The sequence below is a fragment of the Bos taurus genome, chromosome 14 (assembly GCF_002263795.3).
Source record: "Bos taurus isolate L1 Dominette 01449 registration number 42190680 breed Hereford chromosome 14, ARS-UCD2.0, whole genome shotgun sequence".
NCBI lineage: Eukaryota > Metazoa > Chordata > Mammalia > Artiodactyla > Bovidae > Bos > Bos taurus.
In genome coordinates, this window is record NC_037341.1 from 2,795,451 (window position 1) to 2,806,856 (window position 11,406).

The following is an 11,406-nucleotide window of genomic DNA, read 5'->3' on the forward strand; positions in this document are numbered from 1 at the left end:
ACTAATCTGACTGCTGCCCCTTCTCACCTCATTAAAGGTGAACTGTTCCTGTAAAGTGCCGGTCTTGTTCTTTTTCTGAACCTCGCCTTCTCTAGCTCCCTTACCCTACAATAATATTTCCTAATTTCTTACAGGCTGCCCATTGCCTGTGACTCTTATGCTTGAAAGTCTGTTTTGCCAGCTATACAGTATTCAGCTCATGTGTTCCTTCTCGAGTGTCCAGTGTGTTTCTCTACATGTTCTGGCAGAAAGCATTGCTATGGCAAAGTCTGAGGACGATTGAATTTTCATTTGCTCATAAGTCCCTTGCTCTCTGGACCTAGATTCCAGAAGGATTCTTCTTCTTTACAGCTTGACAATTTTCCTAGGGCATAGCTTGGTGTTGGTTACTCTGGCTGGAGATTCTCAAATACGTGGTAAGCTCTTTAAACATGTAGTTCCGAACCTTCCTAGTTCAGGAAGGTTTTCTGGAATTACGGTGGGAGTGTCTGTCTGTCCCTTTCCACAACTGTCTTCCCTGGGGACTTCTAATATTCAAGTGTTTGACCTTCTTTGCCAAACTTCAGTAGACAAGGGGTTAGCTTTCTCTCAAACACTTCTTGTCTGTATCTTTGTATCTCTCTCACTTAAAAAATGTTTCTCCCATTCACTTTTTAAATTTCTCTTAAGGCTTTATCTACTGTGTTCTTTCTAGTGTTGTCTTTATTTCTGAAATTCTTTTTCCTTTGTTTTAAGTCTCCCCTGAATTCTCTTTGTGTCTTGGTTTTTCCCATTTCTGATTTATATTGTTCTTTCCTGCCTTTTATTATTTCCTCAACATCTTTTAGCTCATTTTGGATAGATGGCTACTTTTTTGCTTTCCTCATGTTACATGGCAGAGAAGGCAATGGCACCCCACTCCAGTACTTTTGCCTGGAAAATCCCATGGACAGAGGAGCCTGGTAGGCTGCAGTCCATGGGGTCGATAGAGTCGGACACGACTGAGCAACTTCACTTTCACTTTTCACTTTCATGCATTGGAGAAGGAAATGGCAACCCACTCCAGTGTTCTTGCCTGGAGAATCCCAAGGACAGGGAAGCCTGGTGGGCTGCCGTCTATGGGGTCGCACAGAGTCGGACATGACTGAGGCGACTTAGCAGCAGCAGCATGTTACACAGAGTATTTTCAGATTCTGCAAACCTAGTACAATTTTTATCTATTGTGTTTTCCTGGAATTCTAAGAAGGATTATTTACTAGGGATATTGCTACTGCTAAGTCACTTCAGTCGTGTCCGACTAGGGATATTATCCTGTCCTTAATTGTCTTTTTTAAAAATAACTCTAGAGACTTCCTGGAAGTACAGGTTTGATCCCTGGATGGGAAACTAAGATCCCACACCTCGAGGCCAAAAAATAATAATAATTTTTAAAAAGTGTTAAACCCTGTGTGGGATTTATCTCAGTGCTTTCGTCTTGCTTATACTTGTGTGATCTTACTTGTTTGTTAAGCTTTTAAGCTATTTGGCCCAGGATAGCTCCCTCTCCAGCCTGGAGTCTTCAAGACGTGTCACGTGGCATCTGGAAATGTGGCCCCCCACTCTCTGAGATTGCTGAGCTTTGCTCCCCTCCCTCTCCTTTGCTTGTTCCTTCTCCTTCTTGTCTCTGGTCCCTGTCCTGCTCAATTTGACTTTGTTTCAGCAGCTTCCTGTCAGTGTGGACCCCGACCTGGAGGGCGCCCCGGCAGTTCTGAGGGTTCGAGGGGGCCCAGCCCCCATACGTCCCTGCAGTCCTTTCCACCTGCCTTCAGATGGGTGAGGCCCCTTGTGGTTCAAGCGCCTGTCCTCAGATGGCTCCCTATGCTGCAGGTGACCATGGGCATGGCAGGGGGTCGTTTGGGGCTCACCTGCTCTCAGGCCCTTCAGCTGCCCACTCATGTCCTCCTTCCTCCCACTTGGACGTAGAGACCTGACATGCAGATCTGGTCTCCTTTGGAAAAACCTGGTCAACTCACCTCCCAGGCTGCCCCAGGCTGCCCCAAGCTGGGGTGGGTGGTGAAACTGCAGATAGATTTAGGTAAACTGAGATCAGAGAGGCCAGAGCCCCCTTTCCTGGGTAGAACCTGAAAACCCTAGAATTATTCCCACCTACTTGTAATCTGGGCCTTAGAAAGCATCACTACGAACAAAGCTAGTGGAGGTGATGGAATTCCAATTGAGCTATTTCAAATCCTGAAAGATGATGCTGTGAAAGTGCTGCACTCAATATGCCAGCAAATTTGGAAAACTCAGCAGTGCCCACAGGACTGGAAAAGGTCAGTTTTCATTCCAATCCCAAAGAAAGGCAATGCCAAAGAATGCTCAAGCTACCGCACAATTGCACTCATCTCACATGCTAGTAAAGTAATGCTCAAAATTCTCCAAGCCAGGCTTCAGCAATACGTGAACCGTGAACTTCCTAATGTTCAAGCTGGTTTTAGAAAAGGCAGAGGAACCAGAGATCAAATTGCCAACATCTGCTGGATCATGGAAAAAGCAAGAAAGTTCCAGAAAAACATCTATTTCTGCTTTATTGACTATGCCAAAGCCTTTGACTGTGTGTATCACAATAAACTGTGGGAAATTCTGAAAGAGATGGGAATACCAGACCACCTGACCTGCCTCTTGAGAAATCTGTATGCAGGTCAGGAAGCAACAGTTAGAACTGGACATGGAACAATAGACTGGTTCCAAATAGGAAAAGGAGTACGTCAAGACTGTATATTGTCACCTTGCTTATTTAACTTATATGCAGAGTACATCATGAGAAATGCTGGGCTGGATGAAGCACAAGCTGGAATCAAGATTGCCAGGAGAAATATCAATAACCTCAGATATGCAGATGACACCACCCTTATGGCAGAAAGTGAAGAGGAACTCAAAAGCCTCTGATGAAAGTGAAAGAGGAGAGTGGAAAAGTTGGCTTAAAGCTCAACATTCAGAAAACGAAGATCATGGCATCCGGTCCCATCACTTCATGGGAATTAGATGGGGAAACAGTGTCAGACTTTATTTTTGGGGGCTCCAAAATCACTGCAGATGGTGACTGCAGCCATGAAATTAAAAGGCACTTACTCCTTGGAAGGAAAGTTATGACCAACCTAGATAGCATATTCAAAAGCAGAGACATTACTTTGCCAACAAAGGTCCGTCTAGTCAAGGCTATGGTTTTTCCAGTGATCATGTATGGATGTGAGAGTTGGACTGTGAAGAAAGCTGAGTGCTGAAGAATTGATGCTTTTGAACTGTGGTGTTGGAGAAGACTCCTGAGAGTCCCTTGGACTGCAAGGAGATCCAACCAGTCCATTCTGAAGGAGATCAGCCCTGGGATTTCTTTGGAGGGAATGATGCTAAAGCTGAAACTCCAGTACTTTGGCCACCTCATGTGAAGAGTTGACTCATTGGAAAAGACTCTGATGCTGGGAGGGATTGGGGGCAGGAGGAGAAGGGGACGACAGAGGATGAGATGGCTGGATGGCATCACTGACTCGATGGACGTGAGTCTCAGTGAACTCCAGGAGTTGGTGATGGACAGGGAGGCCTGGTGTGCTGCTGCAATTCATGGGGTCACGAAGAGTTGGACACGACTGAGCGACTGAACCGAACTGAACTGAAATTGTAATCTGGGGCTCAGGAGGAATTCTTTGGCCAAGTCTGTTTGTAAACACTATTCTTTTGGGGGTTTGCTAGCTAATTATTTGTCCAGTTCAGATGCCTCTGCCATTTATTCCCCCTGATCGCCCTGCAGGGATGATCAACCAGGTGCCAGGCTCAGAGAGTGGAGCAACTTGCCAAGGACCCTCAGCTGGCGTGAGGCCAGGAGGACTCTGCCTCCAGAGATGACATCGTGGGCTGTGAAAGCGCCTGCAGCACGCCTGACACCGAGTGGGCCAAGAGGCTCCCCTCACTTACTGAGCTCCTACTGTGCGCCTGGCACTGGGCCAGGATGGAGGCGGGGGGAGGCGCCTGATTCTCCCAGTAACTCAGACTGTACTGCCCCTCCCTACTGAATCTGCACTCAGACCCCTCATCCACCTGCCACTGCCCAAGTTAGGCTCTGTGCCCTCTCTCCCTGGACCATCAAAGCACCCCCCCATTCAATATCCATGCAGGCTTCCCACCCCCAATAAGAACAGGACTGGCCCCTCAGAGAGGGGATCGGGCCCCTCAGGAGCAGTGCCTGGGCTGTCCCTTGTCACCCCCGTCTCTCTGGCCACATCTGAGTCGGTGCTATAAATGGGCTGATATTCTTGAGATATTAACCACCGCGGGTTTCCCCAGACTTCCTGCACCCACGAGCCTTCCCGGATCTGCTACAGCTGGGGTGAGTGTTCAAGGTTCCCAGCCTGGGGAAGGGATGACAGAGCCACTCACAGGGAGATGAAGAGCTGAAGCAGGGCCGCTTCTCACCTCCAGGCTCAGCAGGGCCCCATAGATGAGGCGTGTGTGCGCCAGGCTCCACACCCGCCCCCTGGGATGCTCCAGCAGAGGCAGGGCCAGCTCGCTCTGCCCTGCCCCCAGCCAAGTCCCTGGTGACAGCACTGCAGAAAACCCGGAGGAAACTAAGGGCAGAGGGGAAGCTGGGCCTTCACTCCAGGCCTGAGTCACGTCTGTATCTGGGCGCTTCCCGGGCAGCCCAGGTGGTAAAGAATCCATCTGCCAAAGCAGGAGACCCAGGTTCCATTCCTGTGTCAGGAAGATCCCCTGGAGGAGGAGATGGCGGCCCACTCCAGTGTTCTTGCCTGGAGAATCCCATGGTCGGAGGAGCCTGGTGGGCTACGGTCCATGGGGTTGCAAAGAGTCACGACTGAGTCACACGACTGAGCGACTGAACAGCATCACCATGACAGAGCACAGGTCCCCAGGGCCCAGGCATAGCAGGGGCAACCCCACAGGGGTTCCGAGGTCCAGCCCCGAGTGCACGGCCAGAGGTGTGCACCTGTGCCCAGAGGTGACCAGAACAGGGCCATCTCCGCATTTGTCAGCCAGGACAGGTGTGATCCAGACAGGTGAGACGTCTGGGCAGACCCCATGGCCTGCCCCTGGGGCAGAGTCTAGGACACAGCAGTGGCCCCAGAGGGACTAAGACAAGCACCAAAGTCAGGAACCACCCACGTGGCGTCCAGCCCCAGAGCTTTCCCCAGAAATATCTGCAGAACTGGAAACCCCACTAACGACCACGGAGGATGGGCTGCCTCTGTCCGACATATCGGGGAGCCTGGCGACTTGCCAGGATCACCCAGCAAGAAAATGGGGGCGCTGGGGTCTGACCTGGGGATTCTCTGATCCAGGAGCCCAGCTTCCGCCACGTGTCCACTGAGCACCGCCCCCCGGCCCAGCCTGCCTCCTGGCTGGTCCAGATGTGGCCTCATGGTCTGGGCAGGCCACAGGGGCACTGGGGTCAGACCAAGGTGCCTGATGCCACTTGGGAAGGGAGCGGGGTGGAACTGAGGTTGCGGGCTGCAGGGCTCAGCTTCCAGAGTTTTGAGGAGAGACCCTCCCCAAAACTGGAACAGGAAGAGACTCTCAAACCAGTTCCCCAGGGTCTGGCCTGACCCAGTTGTTGGCACTCCTGACCTGAGCCAGGCTGAGCCAGGTTTGACTTCCTGCTAGATGGGAGAGGCCCTAGGGCTACCTGGGCCCCTCACACTCTAAATTCAAGCCCAAGAAGCTTCCAGGGGTGGCTCATTCATTCCACAAATTCTGTGTGTGCATCAGCTGTGAGGGGGCCTTCCCAGGGTGAGGGTGCGGTGGAGAGCAGACTGAGGAGGGTCCCGCCCTGGTTGGGGAGACGGATGACCAGAGAGACTCGGCATTAACGCTCACAGTTGGGAGGATGTTTATACTAAGTCTTGTGACTGTCACAGCACAGTAAGGCGGTGCATTCCTATCCCCTCTCAGCAGCTGGTAGATGAGGCCCCCGAGTGTGGGAGTTCCCGGTTCACACAGCACCAGTACAGCTGGTACACGGCTCTTACGGCCTGCCTGCTGTGTCCCCTAAAGTGAACGTCATTCAGGCAGGTCTACTCTTTGGACCCCATGGGCTATACAGTCCATGGAATTTTCCAGAATACTGGAGTGGGTAGCCATTCCCTTCTCCAGGGGATCTTCCCAACCCAGGGATAGAACCCAGGTCTCCCACATTGCAGGCGGATTCTTTACCAGCTGAGTCACCTGGGAAGCCCCTAAAGTCTGTGCCAAAAGTTTTGTGTCCCTTAAGTTCTGTGCCAAAACCCTAAGCCCCATGGAATGGAATGAGGACCTGGGACTTTGGGGAGGTCATAGGTCAGGAAGGCGGGGCCTCCACCAAAGAGGAGGAGGAGCTAGCCTGTCTGCACACCTAGAAGGGGCTCACCAAACCCGGCCATGAGGGCAGCCTGGCTGTGGGCTGCTTGTACCCAGGACTGGGCAAAATAAACATTGTTGCTTAAGCCGCCAAGTCTGTGGCATTCTGTTACAGCAGCAGTGGCGGAGCCAGCCTATGGTCCCGGGAGGTGTGAACCAGAGTTTGTGAAAAATACGCAAAATAACAGTGTGTTAAATGGTGACACATGCAGAGCAGAAAAGTAAAGCAGCAGAGAGGAGTCTGTCTGTGTGTGCACATGTAAGTGTGTACATATTTGTATCTGTGTGTACATGTATGTGTGTCTGTGTGTACACATATGCCTGCTTGTATGTGCGTGTGTGTATACATATGTGTCTGCCTGTGTATGTGCCCGTATGTACATCTGTGTGTATCTGGCAGTGTGTGTGCATGTGTGTCTGTGTGTGTGCATTTATATCTTGTGTATGTGTATACATATGTGGCTGCCTGTGTGCACATGTGTGTGTGTGTGTGCACATGCGTGTTCACAGACCTGTTGGCCAGTTTGGTTGAGGGATTTAGGAACTTGATCTCGGGGCTGGCACTGGCCCTCTGGGGACGCTCCCTCGTGACCCTGCTCATGCCTGGGGTCTCCCCCAGACCCTGGGGGCAGACACTGCACCTTATTCATTTCTGGGCTCTTACATGCCTGGCGAGGGCACCTCACAAGCTCTCCATCAGCCTCATGCTGGAGGGGTTGCGTAGACGGCCCCCGACAGTGGGGACTGGTGCAAATGAGCATCCGTAGGGCACCTGCCACTCGGGGACGTTGTGTTTGGGGCCTTGGGGGCATCTCATTCAATCACCCTGAGAACCCGGGGAACCTCACCCAGCGGCCTGCCAGATGGGGAAGTGGGGTAACGTGACCAAGGTTGCAGAGAGCAGGCTTCCGCTCAACAGCCACCCCTCCCAGACCTGGGCATGCGGACCTGGCAGCCGGCCACCTTCTTGTGCTGTGGCACAAGAGCCAGGGCTGCAGGGAGCCCACTCCTTCATTCATTCACTCATTCATTCTCCCAAGGGGCTCACCCTGAGCCCAGAGGGAGCAGACAGTGTCGCTGGGACACAATCGGACCCTAGGCCAGCTTCTGCATCTGTGACTGGGGGCCCAGAATGCCCCCTGGGAAAGCTGGCCTGGGGTTGGGGCTGCACTGGGTCCTGCCCTTCCCCTGGCGCAATCATAACCACATAGCCCCAGCTGGCGCTTTCACAGCCTGGGGGAAGGCCTTGACCCCTCCCTCCTGTCCTGGGTCTGCAGGGGAGCCTTGGACCACCCCTCACCCTCCCTGCAGGCCTGGGTGGGGGGCTGGCAGCCCACTGCCTCTGAAGAGGAGATGCCCGACAGCAGAAGCAGGTGCCCTCAGATGGGCAAAGTTGGGAGGGTCCCAAAATGGGGAACCACAGCCCAGAGGAGGGCAGTATGTCACCCACACACCCCAGACTCACCCTGACAGCTGGGCTTCGCTCCGGGGCAGATGGGACTGTGCCTTGGTGCACTGGGCCAGGAGATCTGCCATGTGGTAGCCCCTCCTGCCCCCTGTCTAAATGACACCCACCAGGGAGGTTCCTGGGGGCCTTCTGCTTTGAGATACCCTTGGCAAGGCAGCCACAGGCTTCCTAGGTGGCCTAACAGTAAAGAATCCACATGCCAATGCAGGAGATGCAGGAGACGCAGGTTCGGTCCCTGGGTCAGGAAGATCCCCTGGAGGAGGAAATGGCAACCCACTCCAGAATTCTTGCCTGGGAAATCCCACGGACAGAGGAGAGTCAGACACGACCGGGCGATTGAGCACACACACACAGGTGGCACGCCATGACGTATTGTCGGATGAGGTGACGTCATACCAGAGCCCCTCTCTATACATGAATGTTTGTTTTTTCTGTTGCCATCCCCTCCAGATTTGACAATGCCCAGCACATAGTAGGTCCTCAATAAATGTGGATAAACTCTGAATGGATAAATAAATGAACAAAGGATTTTTACCACTGGGTGGCAGTGGGATTATAAGCGATTTTTTTTTTTGCTTTAAAGTATTTTTTGCAAAAATTATATAGAATTTCTAACGTGAGAAAAAATGCAGTTATTGCAAAACCTGCACAGCTGGTGTGGCCACAGGGAAATGAAGGGGCTTTTGGCTGAAAGCAGTCCTGCAACCTAGGGTCACAATGACTAATGCGACCTCCACACGTGGCTTGGATGTGGACAGAGCCCAGAAAGAACCAAGCAGTGGGGAGCTGGGGTGGGGCTTCTCCTTTCTCGTCTCTCTCTCTCATTTCCTCTCTGGTTATCACATCGCTGGGCAATCAGTGCAACTCAGGAAGGAAAGCAGGATGGTGGTGCAGCTGGTCACAGTGGTGTTGGGCTATGGGGTACGAGAGATGCAGGGGTCCAGGCAGCTCATTTTACCTCCAGGAGCTTCCTCAGTTTTTCCACCTGTAGAATGGGGTGAAGGCATGGACCTCTGGCTTTTATGAGGAGTGCTGGCTCCCCTCCTGCGCTTAATACTCACCATGTCCTCAGAGCGGCCCCGTTTCCTTCCCTTTTTCCTGCCCCGCTGCTCACAGGGTTAAGCAAGACTTTGCTGGTTCTTGTTTGCCAGCTGCAAGATCAAACCCTGTAGCAGCTGGCACCTAAAATAGGCCATTGCTGAAGCTGGCCCTATGAGCAGAGGAGAGGAGCATCCCAAGGAGCGAGGGTCTTTGGCCAGGAACAGGGCTCATCCCTCAGCCTGGGGCCGAGTCTCAGCTCTGTCACTTAGCAGTGGGCACTGCACCCTCTGAAAGTGGCACAGCAGGGCCCGCCTCCCAGTGCTTTTGACAGGGCTCACTCTTCCGACGGGGGCCGCGCCCAGAGGACCCTCTGTCCCCAGTCCTTCCCTGCCACGCAGAGCAGCAGCTCTGCCCCCAGCCTCTGCCTCTGGGGCCCTGCCCCCTCGTCCTCCACCCCTTTCCAGAAGGCCCTGAGCCGGCCCGGAGCAAAGCTGGGGCTGTGCTCTTCTCTCAAAGCTGAAATCAAAGGCTTGAATCGTGGGAGCATCTATGTTACTTGGAGAGTCAGGGCCCATCTCCATGTTAAACTGCTCTGAGCCTTTTCTGTGCCAAATATCCTATAGCATGACCCTGCTGTGATATCATTGTAGGTAAGCCTCACCTTACAGAGGAGACCAGGTTTATCGCACAGTCAGCACAGAGTCTGGCTCCTAATAGACTTCGAAAAACATTTGTTGAATTGGTAGATGGATGAATGATGGATGATGGATGGACAGAAATGTGGATGAACGGATAGATGAGTGGATGAAAGGTGAGTGGATGAGTGGCCAGATGGGTGGTGAATAGCTCGGGGGATGGAGGAGTGGGTAGTCAGGTGGATGGGTGGGTGATGAATGGATAGGCAGATAGGTAAGTGGGTAGATGGGTGGACGGGTGGGTGAACAGGTGGGCGGAGAGAAGGTGGATGGGCGGATGATGGATGAGTCGGTAGATGGATGGGTAGGGATGGGTGACTTGGTGGATGGAGGGGTAGATGGGTGGACGGCTGAGAGTTGCCTCTATGAGCTTGTCAGTGGCAGAGCTGGCAAGGGTCTGACTTCAAGGGCAGACCCTTCCTACTCGTCTGGAGTCTGTCACTGAATCTACGTCAGCAACTCGCACACGTTTACCCCTCCACTGAGTCCCAGCACCCTCTGTATAAGGATATGTTTAGTTTCTCCTCCTGGACGTTTCGGGACAGGACCAGTTTCATGGACGTGCAATGCGCCCAGTCACACTGACCCCACCCCCACAGCTCGTCTGCTGTCACCATCATGAAATCATTGATAATTTTTCCTTTAAGCTCGTGTTTCAAGAGTGAAGTGTGGCGGGACGGTGGAAGGGGCACAGGAGCAGGGGAAGCCCAGGCAGGACACGTATTTCTGGTGCCCTGCGTGCACACGGCGTCTGAGCACAGAGCTATGGTGGACGCACCCTCTGCCCATCCACCCACTCGTCTCCAGCATCCGTCCATCCTCGCACCCTCCTGACCACCGTCCACCCGTCCACCTGTGAGCAGAACGAGCGCCTGCCAACTGAAACGGTGAGTGAGTTCTATGCACTGCTCTCCTGGTGAAAACGAAATACATCTGTACACACAAACAAATACAAACGGTGTAATTCTGATGAGCCCACGTACAAGCTAAACACTTCACAACACAGTGTGCATAGCGCAACACAGACGAACAGCAAAAAACGCGAAACTTTGTTTTACTAGTATTATTAATTTTATTGGTGTTTATTCAAAATGCCAATGATGTCAGTTTTTAACTTTTCTTTACTTAGAACAGCACTAAATAGCAAATTCAAAACATCCCGACAAGTCAGGAGGAATAAAAGGGAATGGATGAGGCCCCCCAGAGGGCGGGGACCCTGGGTTTGGCCCTCCTGGGGCGCGGGCGGACCCGGCCCCCATCTTGCCCAGGACAGCAGGTGAGGGTCCAGTTGGAAGGGCTTGAGGAGGGCCAGCTCTTGGACTCGCACCTTGTACCGAGACCTGCCGCCCCAAGACCAGCCCGCACAAGGGAAGAGACCAACTGCTCTCTCCAGCTCTGGGAAGCCCGGCCCCGCCTCCCCGCCCCCGCCTGCCCTTCCTACGGTGGGACGCTGCGCCCCCTGGTGGGGATGGGGAGAAGAGCCAGGCTGCGTGAACCTGGGGGTCGTTCAGCTCTGAGCCCCACAGCCCAGATTTCTGGCCCCTCTGACCCTGCCATCCCGCTTCTAGGAAAGCATCTCCACAGGCACACGGGCCGCATGATGGAGATGACATGTGTGCACGATTATCATAGAATGAATAAGCAGAGTCAGGTCAGCACAATGGAAATAACACCATGCCACGCAGGGGCACTGGGGGTCTTGGCTCCTGTCCCCAGCAGTGCCCCCTGGACGACGATTCCTGGGGACGCGGGGGTGGGAATTGGGGGGGAGATGCCAGGCGGAGGGCTCTCAGGGGATGTCCCAGGAGGGGACTCCGGAGAGTGATACTCATAACCCTGGGG